Consider the following 21,307-nt stretch of genomic DNA (forward strand, 5'->3'; position numbering starts at 1 on the left):
CTTCGCTTGCTCACATTATGTAATCTATAACTGGAAAATCATACTGTTTTTTATGAAATGTTGTTGAGAAAGAAATGTGTCGTTTTAAGGACGTAACATCTCGTTATTACGAGAAAATATGCCGTTTTAACTAAACAACTCATTATTATCATGAGAGCGGAAAAAAATGATATGTGTGGAAGCAATGCCTCAACGTATATTTGTTTGTTAAACAGCAAATAAACTCCCCTGTATACCAGAATCAGTTTGGAGCGGGGCTCGAACCAGCGGTTGTAGCGGTGTATAGTGGTCAAAAAGACTAGGACCATTGCCTCCAACTTCTGTAGCTGCACAGCTTTTACACACTCTCTGGTCGACTTCAGTTATCATGTATGATTTCTTGTATTGGAAATTAAATGACTCAAAGCAAATTTCGAACCAGCACTTATGTATATACATAAAAGGTATTTGGGTAGTAAATGATATATAAACTAGTGTTTGTAATTGTTAAATAATTAACAGTTACATTCAAGTAGGATAAAGATGTGTAATCGGCCTATGTTCAATGTTTGTAGCGATTAAAATATATAAAAAGTTACTTAATATTCCTATCAGTTCACAGGCACTTCTTCCGCTTAAACGATCTGTGGTAAATTAGTCTGGTCTGGTTCTGTTCGTCTTTGATTGGGTGAGAACAGTTCATTATTACTGGCTGTGGAAATCAGCGGGCGTGGCTCATTATACTACAAGGAAAACGCCGTAAATAACGCGCGCTTTTGTGCATTCCGAACGGCGTTTTTTACGGCGTCCTGTGGCAAGCTGACGGCGTTAAAAGCGGCGCTTTTTGCAAACACTAAAACGCCGTTTTTTACGGCGTTTTTTACGGTTTACGCGCGTTTTTTACGGCGTCTGTTATAAGGACGGCGTATTTTACGGCGCTAATACCGTTTTAAACGCCGTAAAAAACGGCGTTTTGTATGCAAACGCGTTTAATCTAGGCGTAATTCTGACCCTTTTGGCTTGCCATACCGATTCAGTTTTCCTCTCGCGGAAGCCATATAGCGCGCGCGCCAGCATCAGTTGTATGCTCGGTTATTTTTGTCATTGATTTGCCGTCATACAACATGGGGGCGTGGCAGCATCGACGATTCCATTTTTTAATTAGAAGTTTGAGACTGTGACTTAATTTCGATCGATTTCGATTTAAAATCGAAATCGTGACACCCCTAATTATATTAATATGAGAATATGCGGAAATATGAGCATGTGTTTACTGTAATTAAATACTCTGTCAGTAAACAATGTGCTGGTTTCAGCCAAAAATATATAAATACTTAACAAAATTATTTTTTAAGACTCTGTTAGGGTAACTGTTTCGCTTTTTATTTGTGCATATGGTATTTTTATAGGTTTGTAGAAAATGCATATGACATTGTGAACTTTGGCATTTCACACTGATGTAAAGAGGCAGAAACACGCGTACATTCTTAACACTCTAATGCACCACAGGACTTTTCCAGGCAAACAGTAAGTAAAAGTCAATTGCTTTGCACCTTAACATCAGTCAGCATCAGTACACTCACAATGAAATGTCACAGCAATGAGCATCGGCACTAGCAACACCAAAGACAAAGTTCAACTCCCAAGTTTATACCCCGAATGCATTTCAAGTCACTTTGGATAAAAGCATCTGCTAAATGTATGAATTAAAAGAAATCTGTTTCATCCACTGGAGCTGAAATTATGTAAACAAGGCTTCAAATGCCATCTCTACCATGTAATTGTGTAATATACACATTTTAGCATCCAGAATGAGGTTGATGAGCAAATAAATACAAACGGTAACTTGCATATTCTTCCCACGTCATGTTTCATATCTCTGCCTCGTTTTAACAGCTAATGATTGTCCCCTGAGGGCAAATGCTTCAAAGATTTCATGGAGGTTTATGTAAATGTACACCATACAACCACAAGGATATCAGGATGACAACAAGGATATTTTACAAGCCATGTGAGATTTCATAACTGAATATCTCTATATTTTTAGAGTATGTGTGGTGGTGGACAACATGTCAAAGCTGTCCAAGAGAGGATTGCCAATAAACAGAGTATAGAAGTTCTGTTCATCCAAAAGAAGAGTATTTTTGGAAGACTAATTAAGGAACTGATAGTTGCCTGAAGCACACCCTTGCCTTGTTCTCCAATATGAGCTCCTTTGCAATTGATACTGCAAATTACTTTCAGCTGCATTGGTGTGAAACAAGACTTTAAAAAGCCACCAGGCAGTACAGTTTGAGGAGAGGGGCTGCAGGCTTGTGTAGCTGCCATTTTCCTGGTCCTTCAATTCCCTTTTCTTACCATTGTTGTTTTCCATCTGACATGCCTCTTACACGTTTGTCGGAGCTGTAGCTCCCTTGTGAGTCTCTCACCAGGAAAAAAGAAGTTATTTATGGTTTATTTTATCTTCAGTTTTTGTTCCTTTTGTTGTGGACACCAGAAAAAGCTTTCATTCCGAGGTTCTCATATGGCTCTGCTTCAGGTGGCGACCAAATAGATGACTCATACCATACAGCATGTCAACAAAAATTATATATATATATGTGTATATATATGTGTGTATGTGTGTGTGTATGCATTATAAAAACTTAACATTTTAATACAAATATTGCTATATATTTATATTATAGTTTAAATATTTTACTGTTTTGAACATTTTAATGTTAAATTCATTTCAATGTACTATTATTTACCCATTATATATTAGAATTCACGCTTATGTAATTGTATAAACAACCACGGATATATGATTAATCTACCTAACATTTTAAATTTGCACTAGGACAAATATTGTATTAGCTGTATTTCCTTGTCACAATTTGCACAAATTGCATAGATTTTTGTTTGGATGCACAGTATAGTTAATCTTATTTCATTTCCTGTCCTCGTTATACATGGGTGCATGGTTTAGATGCCTTTTATTAATTGCTTTAGTAATGCTGAGAACCATTACTTTAGTTGATTCAAATATTATTTGCTTAAAGTGATGAGAAGGGTTCTTTATTTGCAGTCTCATCCTGAGTGAATGGGAATGAAAGTAATAACTTCTGGGCAAAAACTCTTTCTTCGCTCTGGCAAATGGACACCTTTAAGTGCACTATGTCTGTGATATCAGGTGTGTGATTCTTGTGCAATGTCACAGTGTTAAATCCATAAGCCCTGATCAGAGTCAGCACAGCAGTGCTCCATTTAGTCCCAAACAGGAACATCTGATCCGTCTTTCTGCTGGAACAGCGCATGGACCTGCAGCCAGATCATCTGTCAGTGTGCATCAGATTCTTTCCAGCTGGAACCTCATTTGTTTTAATTTAAATGTGAGATCTGCACATGCATGCTTGACTGTGCACCATTAGTTTTCTGACTTGTGTTTTTCCCCAAGCCCTTGTCATCTGCTTAACTCCAGCTTCTCGTGATTCTCGGCCCCCTAAGGTAATGTGTGTTGATTGGAGGATCTCCATTAAATTGAAATGTGATTGGTGCTGTGTAGCGAGACGAGTGTCATTAGAGCTGCTTGCTTGGAGACAAGCACACACACAAGTGCACACATTCTCTATCCTACATGTTTAGATGTCCAACTAGGTTTCTTCCTTCTGTTTTGCTCCACAGGCAATAATCCATATGTATCCGTTTATCTCTCTCTAGTTTACTCCTCACCAGCACAACATTCAACCAGATCTAGCCAAGAAACCAGGAAATGCATAAAATATCACAGACTGGATAGCCTACTTGAAAATGAGAAAAGAAGTGCTCTGCTGCCTGGCGATAGGCCTCGACAGCAGGTCTGCCTGTCAGGGATTAGGATTACATATTGCATACTTCTATCATCTAAAATACCAAGTGAAAATTGAAATCATAACAATTAAATATAGAGAATATTGTATTCTCATGTATGTCTTTAAAATATGTTGACAGGGGCAGCATATCCTCCACCACATACACTACTTCAACTCTATTCATCTGTTCTTAAATTACCTTCACTCTCAATCCTGAACAAAACTCCTAGCTGGTTAGGTTGAACCAGTCTTATACTGTGCGATAAATTTTGTTGTAGATTGTTTTGTGTTGAAGTGGTTAAGGAGGTCAAGTTAAGTTTGCACAGTTTTCATAGTATTTTAAATTTATGCACAATAAAATCTAAATAATGTCCTTTTTTCAATTTGGAGAAACAACCACCACACTCTTCTGCATCGATTTTAGTGTGCCTTCTCTTCAGTGATTTATTAAAGAACATGCTCAGTGCTCATTAACTGACACAGTTATGCAGAACATGATTTAAAAAATGCATTTGATTTAATATTATTTTCCTAATAGTCAATTTATAACGCTAGTAGCGTTATAAAGGTAATCAATTTGCATTTAAATTGTGATGCATTACTTTACTGTAACTGTGCAATTAGAAAACAGTAGCGTGTATTCATTTAATTTGTAACACATTTTTCCCAAATCTGAAAAAGACACACAATATAAAATACTTGTATATGATGACACATCGGGGTCCTAAAATCTGGGACCAGAATAAAGATGCTTCTGTTGTGCATTTATTTTATTACAAAGCATATGGTCTGAATATATTTGAGTAAATGTTGGATTTAATAATTTACAAGAATTTCAAAATGCATTAATAGTCGGTGTGTCCCCCTTTCACAATTCTAATGTGTGCTTCATTTTCTCAACAAAAATTGTACTATTGTATTGTTCAAGCAGTGTAAAATAAGTAAATAAAAGTAAACGAATAACAGTACTAATTAAAAGCAAATGAAATGTGCAGGATCTTAAATATGACCTATTTATTTCCAGGTTTTCAATGTGGTGTCAGGCTTTTAAACCCTGCATCAGTGTATGGTGTATGTGGTAACCAGAAGATATTTGGTTTGACCCTCGTAAGGAGGAAGACATGAACCATCACTATCTTGCCCTTGAGCATGACACTTAACCCTAGACTTTTTACAAGAGACCATCTCTGCAATAAATTTCTGTATTGATATTATGTGAAAACCAGGTGATTCTATTCCATATAGGGAACTGAGTGAGTTTTAACAGAGAATGGAGGAGAACCTGATGGAAGCGGCAGGATCCATTAGTCTTCCTGGCATCTCAATTATCACATCTTCTCAAAGGTCACAATGATGACTTCTGTCCCTCAAGACAGTTAATGCGCTGACCCTAGGTCAGATCTTAGAGACTTGTGATGGACTGCACACCCACACCTCACTTGCTTTCATTCATTACCTTCCGCCCCCTTCTGCTTCATTTCCTCCAACCCTTTTGTTTCCCTCTTCTGAAGGTTCATGTTAGTCTTGAGTTTTATTGAGAGGCTGCTCACATATTGATTTGAATGTGCATATTTTAGATTCAGAAACATCTTGCATATAGTACATAAGACAAAGGAACTTATGTCCTGATTAGATTGACTTTGTTGTGTTTTGTTTTGGGTTCCCAAAGAAAATAATTGAAACATAATAATACACCAGTCTGAGAGTATCAGCATAGAGTATGTAAATGTATTGCATTTATTCATGTTTTATATCTGAGGTGTCTGAGAACCCAATATACTGCCATTTATTTATGAATCATTTTTCATGAGATTATAAAAGAAAAAAAAAAAGTCATAATTCTTTAAACCTATACTTCAGATTTTCAACCAGCTTTGTACTGTCACAATGTAATATCTGTAAATGAACAATGTATACTCTTTCACCATGTTACCTGAAACCAGATATCCCTGTTTATTTGTCCAAAGCTTTTGATAAAACTAGATTGTACTTCCACATTTTTAAATCCCCGCTAATGGACAGTCAGATTGAGTTCAGTTTATTATGGGTGTTAAAGTACCTTTTAGCTAAAGGAAACCTTTCTCTGATGTCTATAGATATGTAGCATTGATTTAAAAAAAAGGCCTTTCCACAGCATAAGCATCCCAGTTTTATTACATCTTACTTTTAATAGCACATCTTGCTAGACACCCCTAGTTTTTATTTTCAAGGTCTTTCAAACCCCACATATAATATAAATGTTTTACAGTGATCTACAAGTTACATGCTACATTACTTATTCTGAAAAACATTACATAGTGTTTTAACATGTTAAATTATTTTACTCTGTGCGTGCCACCAAACAATGTAGGATAAAGTTACCTGATATAAATTTAGATTTTCTCTGTGAACTAGTTTAAGGTTTATTATTAAGTGTTTGAGGTGAGCGAACATCTTAGACCAGCTGTATTCAGCATTGCCTTTGAGTAGAAATTGTCTATGAATATCTTTATTGCATGTTACGTCTACTGTACCTGTGCAGACTGACCTTTAACCCACTCATGGGTGGTGCCATTAATTGAGTTTGTGAGGCAGTCGTATACCAAGCAGTTAGAAGGACAGTGACACTTCACACTGCAAATCATAACTGATCTTATTTCACAGAATATTTCCCAATTTGTTAACACCTTCTACAAAAGTGTCAAATTATTTTGCAGAGTAAATTTGCTTTGTCAGTGGCTGAATGTGGCAAAAAAAAAAAAATCAGCTCTTATTTATTTTTTTTCTTCCTTTTTTTTTCTTTTGCTCTCGCAGTCGCTGTGTTTGTCAGTATTATAATTAATGGCTGAGTTTGAGATGTTGATTCAGACAGACTCTGAATATTAGACTCTCACCCCCTCACCTCCCTATAATCCACTACCCCGATGAGCATCTTACATTATTACATTTTCACAGGATTCATTTCTCTCTCCCAAGTGCACGTACACATCCATGTGCATTACTTCCGCGCGTCTGACAGTAACCTATTGTGTGTTACCTTGCAGGCCCGAGATAGCAGCCTGAAGTGCAATCAGCACACATACCCACCTCCTCACGACAGAGGGCTGTGACCTCTCCTCACACTCCACCATCTTTCTGTTATACCTCTTTCACTGTTATTTCATCCCTCCCCTCCTCCACTGTGTTTTTTGTCCAAAACAATCTTCCACTCCACGGTCATACCGATGCTGCTCTGCTTGACTCTCTTAGCTTTAGTGTACAGATCGCTCACGGTACTTTGATGTGACACACTAATCAGTCTGATGGTGATGATCTGCTTCAAGTCAAACAAGCCTAATGATTCATTGAACTATTCATAAAGAACCATTTACTTCACTCCTGACTGAATCAACCATTTGAATGAATCAAATGAGTGAATAAATGAATCGATCACTTAATCATTAAGACATTTACCATCACCTACTAGCAGTTTAGTTGATTATTTTGAGAATCATTACATTAAAGGGGGCATAACACACACGGTTTCACCCAATATCAATTTAATCTTGAGTACCTATAAAGTAGTACTGTATCCTTCATATCTCCATAAAGTCTTTAATTATTTTACATATATAAAAGTCATGCCATCTCCAAGGCACTTCACTCTGCCCTCACCCACCTGGACAGTCAAAATGCACATGTGAGAATGCTGTTCATTTAATCCGGTTATCCCCTCCAAGCTGATTTCCAAGCTCAGCCAGCCTGGAATCAGCACATCCATCTGCAACTTGATTCTAGATTTTCTGACTAACAGACCTCAGTCTGTTACGTTAGATAACTTCTCCTCCTGCACCATCACCCTGAACACTGGTGTTCCATATGGCTGCGTACTGAGCCCTCTTCTCTACTCCTTATTCACCCATGACTGTGTTCCTGTTTATGGCTCCAACACTGTTGCAGCAAACCGCTGTTACCCCTCCTTCCCTCATTAGTACCAGGTGAAACGAATCCGTAATCTTTTGAGCATGCCTGGGCTGGATAAGGCAGCGCACTGTTGAAATTATTGGTATGCACCGGGAATTGATGCTATGGCAAAGAGCAATGCTGACTCAAAGAAAAATTTGTATTAGAGCTTGATATCAAACAATGTGTGGGAGCAGGTACTCACCAAATAACTCTGAAGTGACAGCCAGCCTATTTTTCATGTGTGCTATAATAGTAACTGCTACCAAAGTGAATGAATGCAGCATTCATTGGCACTCTGTAGATCTTGCTATTGGTTTGAGTAGCATATTTTCAATTCATATAGTGGGTTCATATTTTGTTGAACAATAAGGTTTGTTAATTATTTATCTAAATTAGATTTTGCCTGGTTTAATTTGGTAATTCATGATTTGGATAGTTTAAATACTTTAAATACTATAAAATATTGCTTAAATTAATCTGATGTGTATATTAAAGACTTAAATAATCTGACTATGGTTACATATAAATTGTTTGATTATTAAATGCCAATTAATTGGTAAATATGGTTAAAAGCACAGGTTATTTAATAGTTTTTGTAGTTAGAATCTATTAAATTAAACTATACAAATGTGTTAAAGTTATTCAAATTAATTTATTCTATAATATAGATAATATAGATATTTAACAACTTCTATTTGCAATATAGTAGGCCTGGTAAAATATTTATGTTTTAAATGTTTTGATAACTTAAGCTACTGATGTTCTGTGTAAAAGTTATAATCGAGTCATGTTGAACCTGCTAATTTATGCATTTTTTTGGGTTTGCTGGTGATTTGCACTGTTTGTATGGTTATACATTTAAAGGTTTTTCCCCTACATAGCTTAATGCTATAACAAATAAATGGATAAAAGTATTCACAAGTCCTAATCATTGAGTGGAATCCAGTTTAATTCTTCAAATAGTGAGACCTATCTTCTTCAAGTGTGGGAAAGCGCACAGTTAAACAAAACACTTGACAAACACCATATTCAAATTTGCAGATGACACCACAATGGTAGGTCGGATCAAAGATGATGATGAGTCAGCCTACAGGGATGAGTTGCAGCACCTGGCTGTGTGGTGTGCCACCAACAACCTGGAACTAAACACCCAGAAGACAAAGGAGATCATTGTGGACTTCAGGTGGACTAGGAGTCATGCACACACACCCATCTACATCAACGGAGCTGTAGTGGAGCGTGTGTCGAGTTTCAAGTTCCTTGGCATCCACATCACTGATGACCTCACCTGGTCCCTAAACACCTCCAGCCTGGTCAAAAAGGTGCAGCAGCCGCTGTACAATTAAGAGCATGCTCACAAACTGCATCTCAGTATGGTACAGCAATTGCTCAACATTTGACTGCAAGGCACTCCAGTGGGTAGTGAAAACTGCTCAACGGATCACCGGTACTCAGTTAAAGACCATTGAGAACATCTATCATTAGCGCTGCCTGGGCAGAGCAGGGAACATCATCAAGGATGCCTCTCACCCTAACCATGGACTTTTCACCCTCCTTCGATCTGGCAGGTGTTACAGGAGGCTATTAGGCTCAGGAAGAGCTTCTTCCCCAAGACTGTGACACTTCTGAACTCCACAGCGCCAATCTAACCTGCACCTGCTTTCTTACTGCACTGGGGTGCATTTCCCAAAAGTATCTATCTAACTATGGTTGCAAGTTCTGTCGTTACCAACGTAGTTCAACGATTCGGTGTTTGCCAAAACCATAGTTCGGACGAATATTCGCAAACTTGTGTCGTTGGGAGACAGCTCTACACCTGTGGTTAGAGGTAGTTCGATTTTAGTTTGCTGTGTTGACGTCATTGATTGCACCACACTTTGGCTGTGTTCTATTCAGATTTATCGACCCTATGCCCTATTACTTAAGAAGAATTCACCATCCACTTTGAGTGATTTAAAAGAATTAGAGTTGTGGTTTAAGTTTACTATATATATAGTAACTGTCTATTTCCAATAAATGTTATAGGTCAGGGCCAGTAAATTTATAACATGAACGTATAACAAACATATAACATAAATATTTAAAACACATTACGCTTTTCAATTACAATATTTGATCAAAATATGTTTGATAATTTCACACTCTGTTTTGTTTAATCTTAAATTACATGATGGTTTTTTTTTTTTTAACCATTGTTTTGTTTTATTTGTTAAAAACCTAAATGGGCTGTTTCGTGGAAGGTTTCTATTGTGTCATCTTAACTCATATGGTGTGAAAACATGCAGAAAAAAAAACTTACCAAAAAAATAAAACAAAAAAATTAATAAAAGCTACCTCCAACCTGCTAGGTATTTATAAAGATGTTAAAAGGAAGGAAGTAAGGCCCAATCACACCAAAGATAATAAATAGTGTTAAAGATATAATTTTTCAAATAAATCTGAATTTAAAAGAGTAGCAGTCTACACTACAATTCTAATGATAACAACAGAAAAACAATATATAGCAAATAAATAATAAAAACATTAACAGATTTTAGCATGGTAATGGATATGACCTGTATTGCTGCTGCTGTTGGTTATTGATGTTGTGGTAGCACTTTATTTTACAGTCCTGTTCCTCATCTACATACTATGTATAGTAATTACAATAACTATGTAATAACTAGGTACTAACTCTGAACCTACCCCTAAACCTAACCCTACCCCATGTAGTTACCTTGTATTACCAGAACTTTCTTAGATAAATACACTGTAAGTACACTATAAGTACATGTTAGTACACGTACTGTAAAATAAAGTGCAACCGATGTTGTTATAGATTATTGCTGCTGCTGCAAAGCAAAGCAAATACAGAAACTTGCTAAAATATACGCTGAAACAGTGCTATGAGTATTTAAGACATAGTGCTGCTACACAAATAGCATATATAATAACACGTAGCAGATCTACAGGTGGAGCTGGGGAAGGTGGAGGTTTTCAGAGGAACTCTGAAAGCACTGCAAACTGCTCTAGTGAATGCTAACCAACCCTTTTAATGTAAAGCAGCAAGCCTTTGGCTTCCTGTGCAACATGAACCAATCAGCTTTGTAGCAAGTAGTTAAGGACCCATCAGCCTGCGCCATCTAGAGTTTCAAGACTGAACTTGGCTTCAATCATTAAATGTTGTTGTTGTTGTTGAACGTGGCTTAAGAGCAGTGGTGGGGTGCACTTGTTGCTTTTATATACTCTTTCATTCCAATCACAAATGGGGAAACTAAAGATTAAAAACTAGGACTAGATGTGTCAGTAATAAACATATAGCTCTCACTATGTGGATGGAGACAGTGTTGTTTTCAGCTTGTATCTTGCAGGAGTGTCACTCTGATAACTGTAGAAAGGGCTTCGGCAGGTGTTTGGACACAAAAAGGAAAAATATTGCCTTTAATATGTTTCAGTTCAAGAAACAATACAGCATTACTAGGCATTAGGTCTATCTAAGTTTCTGTGCTCCAGAGTGCTACACTGTTTATCGCAGTGCAGTCATTTCCAGCCCCTCTGTGGATATTGTTAGACAAAACTATAACATGCCAGAATGTGCTATACATCACATGCTGGTCTTTGGGCTTTATTGTACAAATGGAGCCTGTGGCATATTTCTCCTCTAAAGAAGCCTCATGAAAATGAAATGCCATAAAGAGATACACAGAGAAGCTTTAAAAATGTGCCTTTTAATCCTGGTAGGATATTCCTATCCATCTATCTATTGTCATGCAGGATGATTTATTGAGGCTCTTTCCTCCGGTTTCCACAGATATACAGATACCAAAGTTAATGCGGGTAAAGCAGGTGTGTGTGTGTGAAGGAGACACATCGACACAGAGTGAAAGCTCTTATCCTCTCCACCCAGGGGGTCTTGTTAGAGGCTAGCCGTGGTGACACAGCAGACTGTGTTACTGTAAAAGTCATCAGTCATAGTACTGTGTGGGTGCAGGAAAAATCTGTTGCTCCATGCAGAGGGCTGTGCAAAAATTCCATGAATCTCTCCCTGACATATTCTACATTCTCATTACGCATCTCCTCCTATTTCCTGTTGCTATTCTTTCCCCTGGCTGTTTTTTGCCGGTGCTTCTCTGCTTTGTCTCCTCTCTTACATCTGACTTGGATTTGTGCATATGGTTGTGTGTTGCGAGTGATGAGCAGCCTGCAATCATTATGATGGTCAAAATAATTAGCATGTTCAGTAATGCATGTGTTGAGCGTGTGCAGTGATTCAGATGATAAACCGTCTGTTTTCTCCTGGCTGGAGACAAAGCACACATTCCTGAGTAACTCTGGTCTGATGAAACTTGTGCTCTGAAACTGCACAACATTGCACTTTTGAACAGCCATTGGATTTTCATTACCTGAAAATGAAAACTAATAATTAAAAAGCTTAATTTATGTGACATTTGACTCAGTTAACCACTGGTCAGATTTTGAGATCTGATCTTCAAAATATGAATATATATTTATGAACAGTGCTAAAAAGAACTGTGAAGAACATTTTAATAATCCAACAAACCCTTTTCCACCTTCCACCTTTTCTTTTTATTTTTGTGCAATGGAAATATTTAATGGATGTTAAATGTTCTTGTTTGATACCACTTTTGTTTTGCAATGCGCAAATTAAACTGCTTATTTGCAGAAAAATTACCAATTTTAAATAATTTGTCAGCCACATTAATCAAGATTAAAAATATCCCCACTCTAAATAAAAAAGAAAAAGAAAATGAGAAATGGGCTTGATTTCTATTTTTCTTTATTGTGGACAAATTGGTTTATGGTTTATGTTCATTGTTATCTTATTTGTCAGACAATGCCTTAACTCACTTAACTAACTTAAATCACTTATGTGTTTGAAGAGCTGAGAAGAGTTAACATTTGCTAGTTGTAGCCAATATACTTTTGTATGTTTATATCCCGTGTAGCATTTCATCTTTCATATCATGAGGATTTGCCTAAATATATTAAACAAGAAGAAAATCTAAGCTCCCATATAGCTACAATAAACCTGTAATTGATGAAAACATAATGCGATGCACTTAGGAGACCGGGTGTGGTTGTTCACAGATCACTTACAACACTTACAATTTTTTCAATCAGGGACAAGTTACTAATTACCTGATTCACTTCACTCATGCCTAATTTGGTCCTTATTCCACAAGTCTTGCAAGAGAAAGACAAACTGAGTGATGTCTCTCAGCATTTTGAATTATAACTTACAGTAGCAAACATGCTCACAAACAATGTCAAGTATTCAACTTCAATGGCCATTACTAACAGGAACATGCTTGCACACTCACAAAGACATACAGATTAAATCAGTTAATAAATAATTAATAACATCGATGATTCCATAAAAACCTTCAATATTCATGAAACATTTTCATTCCACAAAAGGTTCTGGTAACACTTTATAATAACTGCACACTATTAATCATTAAGTAAGCATTAGTAAACAGATAATTCATAATTTATAAAGAATTAATAGACAGTAATAATCAGTTAATAAATACAGATATAAATGCTTTATTCTTGATTTAAAAGCATATCTATAATGTGTAATTTCATACTTTATTCATGATCAATTTATTATTTCTCAATGAAGTATAGCATTATTTACAAACCAGTTATTTAGGAGTTGCCAGTGATTCATAAGATCACAAGAAATGTAGTAAATTCAGGTAGTTATAAAGCATTTAGTAGTGGTCAGTTAACTATTTATGTGAGCTCATCTAAAGTGAGGACAAGTTATGCCTTGTAAAGCATTTATAAAGGATATTTAAAGGCTCAGTTATCTTCTAAACAAAAAACAGAAACAAACACAACACAGTGATACAGAACATAGAAATATTAACAGCCTTTAAATCTCATTTGTAAAAGCTTTACAAAATCATAAATAGTCCTCACTTTAGATGAGCTCAAAAAAATAGTTAACTAACAACTACATGAATTAACCCTGATTACAGTAGAAATACATGTCAATGAACCATTTATTAACACTATAGGTAACTATTACTATGTCTGAATAAAAAGATGTATGAATGCACATTTAAATAGTTTATTAATCATTTACTTACAATTTCTAAGTGATCTTATGAACCACTGACAACTTAATAACTGCTGTGTAAATAATGCTATACTTAATTTAGAAATGATAAATTGATCATTAATAAAGTGTGAAAAAACAATTATTAAATACATTATAGATATGCTTTTAAATCAGGTATAAAGCATTTATATCTGTATTTATAAACTACTTATAAATGTCTATTAATGCTTTATAAATGATGAATTAACTGTTTCCTAATGCTTAACTAATGATTAATAGCATGCAGTTATTATAAAGTGTTACCAAGATTCTTTATAGTGGAAAAAGTGTTCTTCACATTAATATAAATTATTATTTTAAGAACTGTTTACTAAAAGGTTCTTCGAGGAACCAAAGATGGATCGCTACAAAGACCCTTTTGAATCTTTGGAGTGTTGTTAAAAATTATGTTATTGTGCTTTTTAGATAGCTGTGATCCTCTACGAATCGAGAGATGGGGACCCAAAAGAAGCATTCTGCTTAGGGCCTGCATACAGTACATGTTGATTTTGTTCAGTGCAAGGAATAGGTATTGAAAAGTGTTTTGAACCAGATGTGGCATATGAAATGTTAGCACTGCATAGAAAAGTCATTCTACACCATGATCAAACACGGTGTCTGGTCACAATCCATCATGGCCTGTCTTCTAAAGGTCACTAACAGATAAAGAGATTGAAATGAGGAGTATTTCAGGGGATTTCAAACCACTTATTTTGTCTGTGAGTGAGTGCAATTGTGCTTTGACTGTTTTTTTTCTTTTTTTTTCTTTTTTATTACAATGCAGATTATAGGAAGTCAGGTTTGAAGCGTTGCCATGGAGAGGGGAGTGAGTAATTTCACATCTCCTTTGGTTTAGCTCACCTGCTTGCCTCCGCTCTGCTGAAGTCAAATAGATTGTGAATCACATTGCCAGTGATTTGACCAGAAGTGCAGAGCAGTGAGCACTCACTGTCTGGACTGCTTTCATATCTCCATCCACTTCCAGGGAGAGAGACAGGGGCAAGACCTGAGAATGCAAGCACAGCACAAAGCAGTCTAATTCTTAAAGGTATTAAAATGGAAGCAGAGAGTGGAGAGAGTAACAACAAATATGAATAAATCCAGAAAAAAGATGAGTAGAGTGACTGGTGGGAGTCAGAGAAGGGGGCGCAGAGATGTCAGCATGAGGGCCACAACCCTATGGATGCGCCATCTGCTCAACGACAGAGAGATATAGGATGGACTGAGCTTTGGATGCAGTTAAATGTGGTTACTTTAAAATTAAAATTAAAATTAAAATAAAATGTCTATATGTCTAATAAAATCTCATTTAACGGGGTCTCATATTTTTTATGAGTTTGTCTGCATTAAAAATAAATAAATAAATAAATAAAAATAATAATAATAATAATAATAATAAAAATAATAGTTGTAATGGCCATTTGCGGTCCTATTCTTTCGTCTAAGATTTTATTCACGTGCACACATAGAAACATTTTTCTTTTTCTTTTTTTTTTGGATAAAAGCTAAACACTGCCCTCTGTTGACGTTTAAGAGGTTGTTGTTGTTGTTGTTTTACATGGTGTCAACAGGCATGCAAAACAAATATACATTTACCTTTAAAAAAAAAAGGGATAAACTTAAAGTGTATTCAAGTTATCAGTTTCATCCGTATGCTCATTTCATGGGAATCAAACATATAACCTTGCGGCTGCTAGTGTTGTGCTCCACCAGTTAAGCTACAACAGAGATTGAAATTGGAGATTGCAAATTAGAGATTGAGAATGGAGATTGAAATAGTGTAAACTGGAACTAGCACACTACCATACAGTATGGCAGAAATAGTGAGTAGTAACTGCTTTAGAGAGCTAATGATCTAACACATCAAGCCCAAAAAAAGAGAAGTTAGTGTGGGTGGAAGCAGGAAACGTCTTGCATTTATCAGACTCTACAAGTATAAATAACACCTTCTGCCATCAAGCTATTTATAAATGTCTCACAAATCCTCACCCCAGATGTGAGGTGCCAATGAGTCTCTAAACTAGCAACATAAAGACTGTTCCTATTTTTGCAGGGTGTCGATCTAGTAATCAATTCTTTCAGAGAAAGAGATTAGATTCCGGTGGGAGCCCTCACCTCTCCATGGAGACAGACGGGTACTCATGGGGTCAGAGAGGAGGATGGAGATGAGCCGAGTGTCACATGACAGCTGTGGTCAGTCTGAACTCCCCCCACCTACACCTTGCATTAAAGCAGGAACAGATTTATCTTTGGCACAATCTAAAAGAGGAGATTCATCTATGCATGTCACATACATTCACATACATTTATGCATTTAGCAGGCATTTTTAATCAAAGCAGTGGTGGTTTCAAGGGAGAGACGAGAGGTAAGAGATGGTTATATATGGCTTTCCTTTGCCGAATGGTTGAATTTTCTAATCTATCCCTCCCGAACGTTGTTGAAATAAATTTCATTTTATTGTGTTCACTTGTTTACCCTAGAGCTTGTAGCAAAAATATGATGCTATTGAAATCAGTTTTAGCTTGGAGGACAGAAGAATAGAACATGTAGAATAATGAAGCAATTGAATTCCATTATATGTTCCCTGCATTCTGTCTCACATTCTTTTAGTGGATCCTTAAGTGATGATAAAGAGCAGAAAAGAGCCAGCCTGTAATTTATCTCTCCTGCTCTTTTCGAGCATTTGACTGTCTGTGTGGTTCTGTATTTGACCTGGCTGGACCAGAGCCAGCCAAATAGAGCAGGAAAGCCCCAGGGAGCTTCCTTAAACACAGTCTGTACATTGACCTGGCGGCTATTAATTACACCTCGAGTGATGAGTTCTGACTGAGCATGCTCTGTGGCGGCCTGAATGAGGGTTGGTGAGGTCGCCACAAAGACACAGAAATGATTTCACATGATATGAGGTGGCATTCAGCCAGAGTAGCCACTGTATAACCATTAAGTTCCCTCTTTATCTTGCTTTTCTCTCTATTGCACCATCTCTTTCTTAAGACACGGATGGGGTAATAGTGCCATGGTCACTTACTCACTGGAGATCCTTTCAGCAAGGATATAACAACATACAGTATTCAGGATTTCGACATTTTAGAAATATCATTTCAAATTCATGGCATGCTTTAACCATCCACTCTGAATACTTTTGAATGAGATATGCCAAAAGTACTAAGGATCTTTGTCCTCTCTATCAACATCGGTGGTGAAAATGTTGTCTGAGAACGGAAGTAGCGTTTCTGTCGCCGATTAACAAAGGACAGTTTTATGGTTAAGGCTAGATGGCATACAACAAAAACTACTGGGCATGCACAAATCAATATAGTGTAATTTTTCTCACACTGTACAACGGTAATTACTATTTTTGCATTAATGTAAGGGTCTAGGGTTGGGGTAGGTGTAGGTGTAGACATTAATAAAATACAATCTAATAGGTGTAAAATGTAATTTATTGTTAGCTTGTGGTTTTTTGCTGTCTTCATTCTAGCCACAACCATGTTTTTTCATGTTTAAACATGCAAAGCGTGGTCATTAAACAGTCATTTCAGCTCGTTTTATTTTTACCTTCATAGTCTACTGAAAAGTCCTCGAATCTAGTAGCTACAAAGCAATGTATGGAAGTATAGATGTGCAGTGCTAGAACGTCTATGTAAATAGATAGCTTGCTACAGTACATTTGTTCAATCAATGACACTGACACCACAAATGTGCAAATAAGAACAGTAACCCAGGGTTTAGGAATGTACAGTGTGTGAAACATCAGCTTATTGATACCCAGGGTTAATTGTTAAGTTATTATGCCTCAAGAAGAGTTTTATGTAGATAATTTTAACTTGAGAACGGCATAATGGTCTATCTCAGAAAACAATGGAAAAGGAGTGCAGTGAAATACTTGTTTGTGTGAACAGACACTTAGTAGCTGGACCTTCTTGTTCTGTTTATGGTCATGACATAAAAATTAATGACTTTTTCAAAATTATTTCAGGACTTTTTGTGTCATTTATGTTTTGTTAATTTGGTTCATTTTTACCCGCCAAGAATCTTGCCTTGTGCACCTTTAAACATAACCTCAACGAAACAACACAACAGAGTGTTACAAATCGACCAATGACAAACCTATACCAGTTGACCATTAATCTGAATACTGTGGAGGACATATCACCCTCATATCTTCTTCAGAGGTCTAAGATTGTTTGGCCCACTTTCTTTTTGAGGACGACTACACTTCTCTCACTCATTCATGAGAGCACATCATATTCATCCATTGATAACTGCTCTCTCTCTCTCTCTCTCTCTCTCTCTCTCTCTCTCTCTCTGGTCAGTATTCTGGGCTCTTTATCAGTTTCCTCTTCCTGACCATCTGCTGCATGCGGGCTGCATGTGGGATACCTCATCTCCTCAGTGGCAAATGGAATGGGTCCGAGCAGTTGCCATGGAAACAAAACACCATTGTCAGCAATAAAGTTATTCCAGAACAACTCACACACATACGGATAATGTGAGTGATTGTATCTCAGTAAGAGAGAAGCCTCAGCTGGATTTAACACACGTTTCATGGAGTGTGACTCCAGAGAATATGCTCTTCCTTGCTGAGAGGAAGAAGAGGAAATGTCATTTTACAGAGCTCAAGAATAAAAAGTGCCAACAGGAGAAAGCAGGCAGGATTTCAAACAGAGAAAAAGACGTGTCTCACTCACTTTGTTCTCATGTTGCCATAAAACATTGCACACCAGGAACTGGATTGCATATATAACCAGGAAATTGCCTAATACCTTCCGTCTAGGAACGCATAGATATTGTGTCAGTAAGACTTTTTTTGTCAAGAAGTCTCTTGTGCCCTCCATGACTGCATTTATTTTTACAAAAATACAGTAAAAATTTTAATATTGTGAAATATTATTGAATTTTTTTCCCAATATATTCAAATATAAAGTACTTTCTTTTGTGTGATGGCAAAGCTGAATTTCAAGCAGTCATTACTCCAGTCTCCCATGATGCTTCAGAAATCATTCTAATAAAATGATTTGGTCCTCAAGTAATAATTATTATTTTTATCAGAGTTGACAGCAGGTATGCTGCTTAATAAAACCATCGGGAATCAGGATTATTTGATTAATAGAAAATTAAAAAATAACACTTTTTTATGTAAAAGTCTTTATTTTCACTTTTGATGCATTTACTTAATCACTGCTGAATACAAAATAAATTTAAAAAAGACTAATGACCACAAACTTTTAAATTGCTGTGTATGTTTATGCGGAATGTTCTTATAGTGGACAATAAATAAATAATGATTTGATAATTCAATCAAATTTTTATCTTACCTCTTACCAGGCCAGTCTTTTGGAAAGCATTTACATACACAATATGTGTCAGATAACTTGTCTATGTGTGTCTCAAAGCACGAAGGATTGCAAACAGAAATATGCTCTGAAGTCCAAACAGACTACGGTACATATACACTGATTAAGTTATGTGATTTAATTCATTCATTTGGGATAAAATAGTGATTTGTGTTACAGTCATTTCGTATGTACTGTATAGTCAAAAGACATCGTCAATAAATCATCTACTTCTAATGAAACGTAATGCTGTTACATTTTAAGATGGTTTCTTGCTTTAATTGTTTGTTCAGTTGCTCTTTGAAAAACTGAAAGTTCTGAAATGACATCAAACGTCCAACAAAAAACAAAACTGAGCAAAACTGAGATTCCCATGTATGAGCACACTTGATAACAATTTTTGACTGTGTTTGGGGGCATCTGTCTGTGGTGTGACTCAAAGTGGCATAGAAAAGGCACAAAATCATGTAATCATCATCCCTTGCACAAACTCTTATTCCTCAACCAGTATTACTGATGTGTGTTCTCTCCCAGGTGTGAGCTTGTATCTTGTGGTTCCCACTGAAGAAAGGAAGCAGGATGCTGTTGTAGATGCCCTCTGCCAGATATATTAGACAGAAGTGTTAATGAGATAACATCTCAATCAGGTCTCAAAACTACTTCTTAGTCTTTTCTCATACACTGCTGACTGTATAGTGAAGCATACATTTCAAGATGCATAAAATGGAAATAATCACCTTTCTGCCAAAGCAAGGTCATGTGATGTTGAAATTGCTTTCAGAGCTGCTGTTTAAATTTGTAAATATCAATAGCACCAGAGCTCATTTTATTCCTGAAGGAACATAGAATTATTCGCCAACTAATGAAACGCAATTATAAAATCACCTCACAATAAATGCCAGTTCTGTGACTCAATCCATTGCTGAGACTAAAAAAAGACCCCCCCCCCCCCCCCCACAGAAGAGACCGTTAACAGCTCCCCACCATCTTCGCCTCATTCTGTGCAGAAAAAAAAAACAAAACAAAAACATGTTCTGACTAGTTTTATCAGAGCAATCTTACAGTCAAGAAGCACATAATGTGCTGATAAAAGTGCTTAACTTCATACTCAAACCTACAAACTACATTTCACAGGAGTGTACTGTATGCATCTTAATTCTCCAGCACATGCACACTGTAAAAAAAACTACTGTCAAATTTATAGGAGATATTTCTATCTTATCTGACTCTTAACCTTGCTAAATTGATACCTTTTAGGACCTTTACTGTACATCAAGCCAAGCATGACCAGCTGAGTGACCAACACATAATGGCATGCGAGAGTACTGGACAATCATTATATAACAAATGGTCCGGATACGGCAGTGGAATTCCATTTACTTCTGCATTCTGACCTTTCTGAGGTCATGTTCTGCGTTCTGTCAGGAAGCGTAACTTAATAATTGACAGACAAGGAAGGATATTTGTCAGAAAGAGAGTTAGAATAGGAGTTAGCCCAGAGTTACCGCAGCTCAGATCCACCTGGATATTAAACAACAGCCATTTCAGAGGATTCTTGGAAAAGGGGTCACATTTTTCTTGTCTACCTCTCTGTACTTTTTTGCCATTTTGTTAAAACTAAACTTGTTTTTTGTGTCATGCAAATGCATTTTATATGGCTTGAGGTGTTGACATGATTCCTGCAGGTGCATAAAAGGTTTGCGCAGGGGGAACCTCACCAAACAACCATAAGCACATATGCTCTGAGCACATTTTTTCCTAACTTGGACCGTATTATCAAAGCTTGAACATCCATGAACTTGAGCAGGGTCCAGCTCAATCAAATTGTATGTGCTTGATAAAAATGTCTGGGTGTTGCAAACTGCTTAGATAGAAACGAGCATTCTTATATGGTGTGTTGGAGAGAGAAAGAGAGCGAGAGAAACCACACATTTCCAGCAAGTTGATCTCAGCTGGGTTTCCTGCCACATGCTTTGCCACTCGAGCAAAAGTGCAGAATTTGTGTGATCATTCTCTCTAAGTGCAGATGTTACTCATGAAGACACAGTTATTTAACATTTACCAGAAATAATAATAATAAAAAAAATAAAAAATAGGAATTTGCGTATCAGGCTAACTATGGACACAC

Source organism: Carassius gibelio, chromosome A3 (assembly GCF_023724105.1).
Source record: "Carassius gibelio isolate Cgi1373 ecotype wild population from Czech Republic chromosome A3, carGib1.2-hapl.c, whole genome shotgun sequence".
Taxonomy (NCBI): Eukaryota; Metazoa; Chordata; class Actinopteri; order Cypriniformes; family Cyprinidae; genus Carassius; species Carassius gibelio.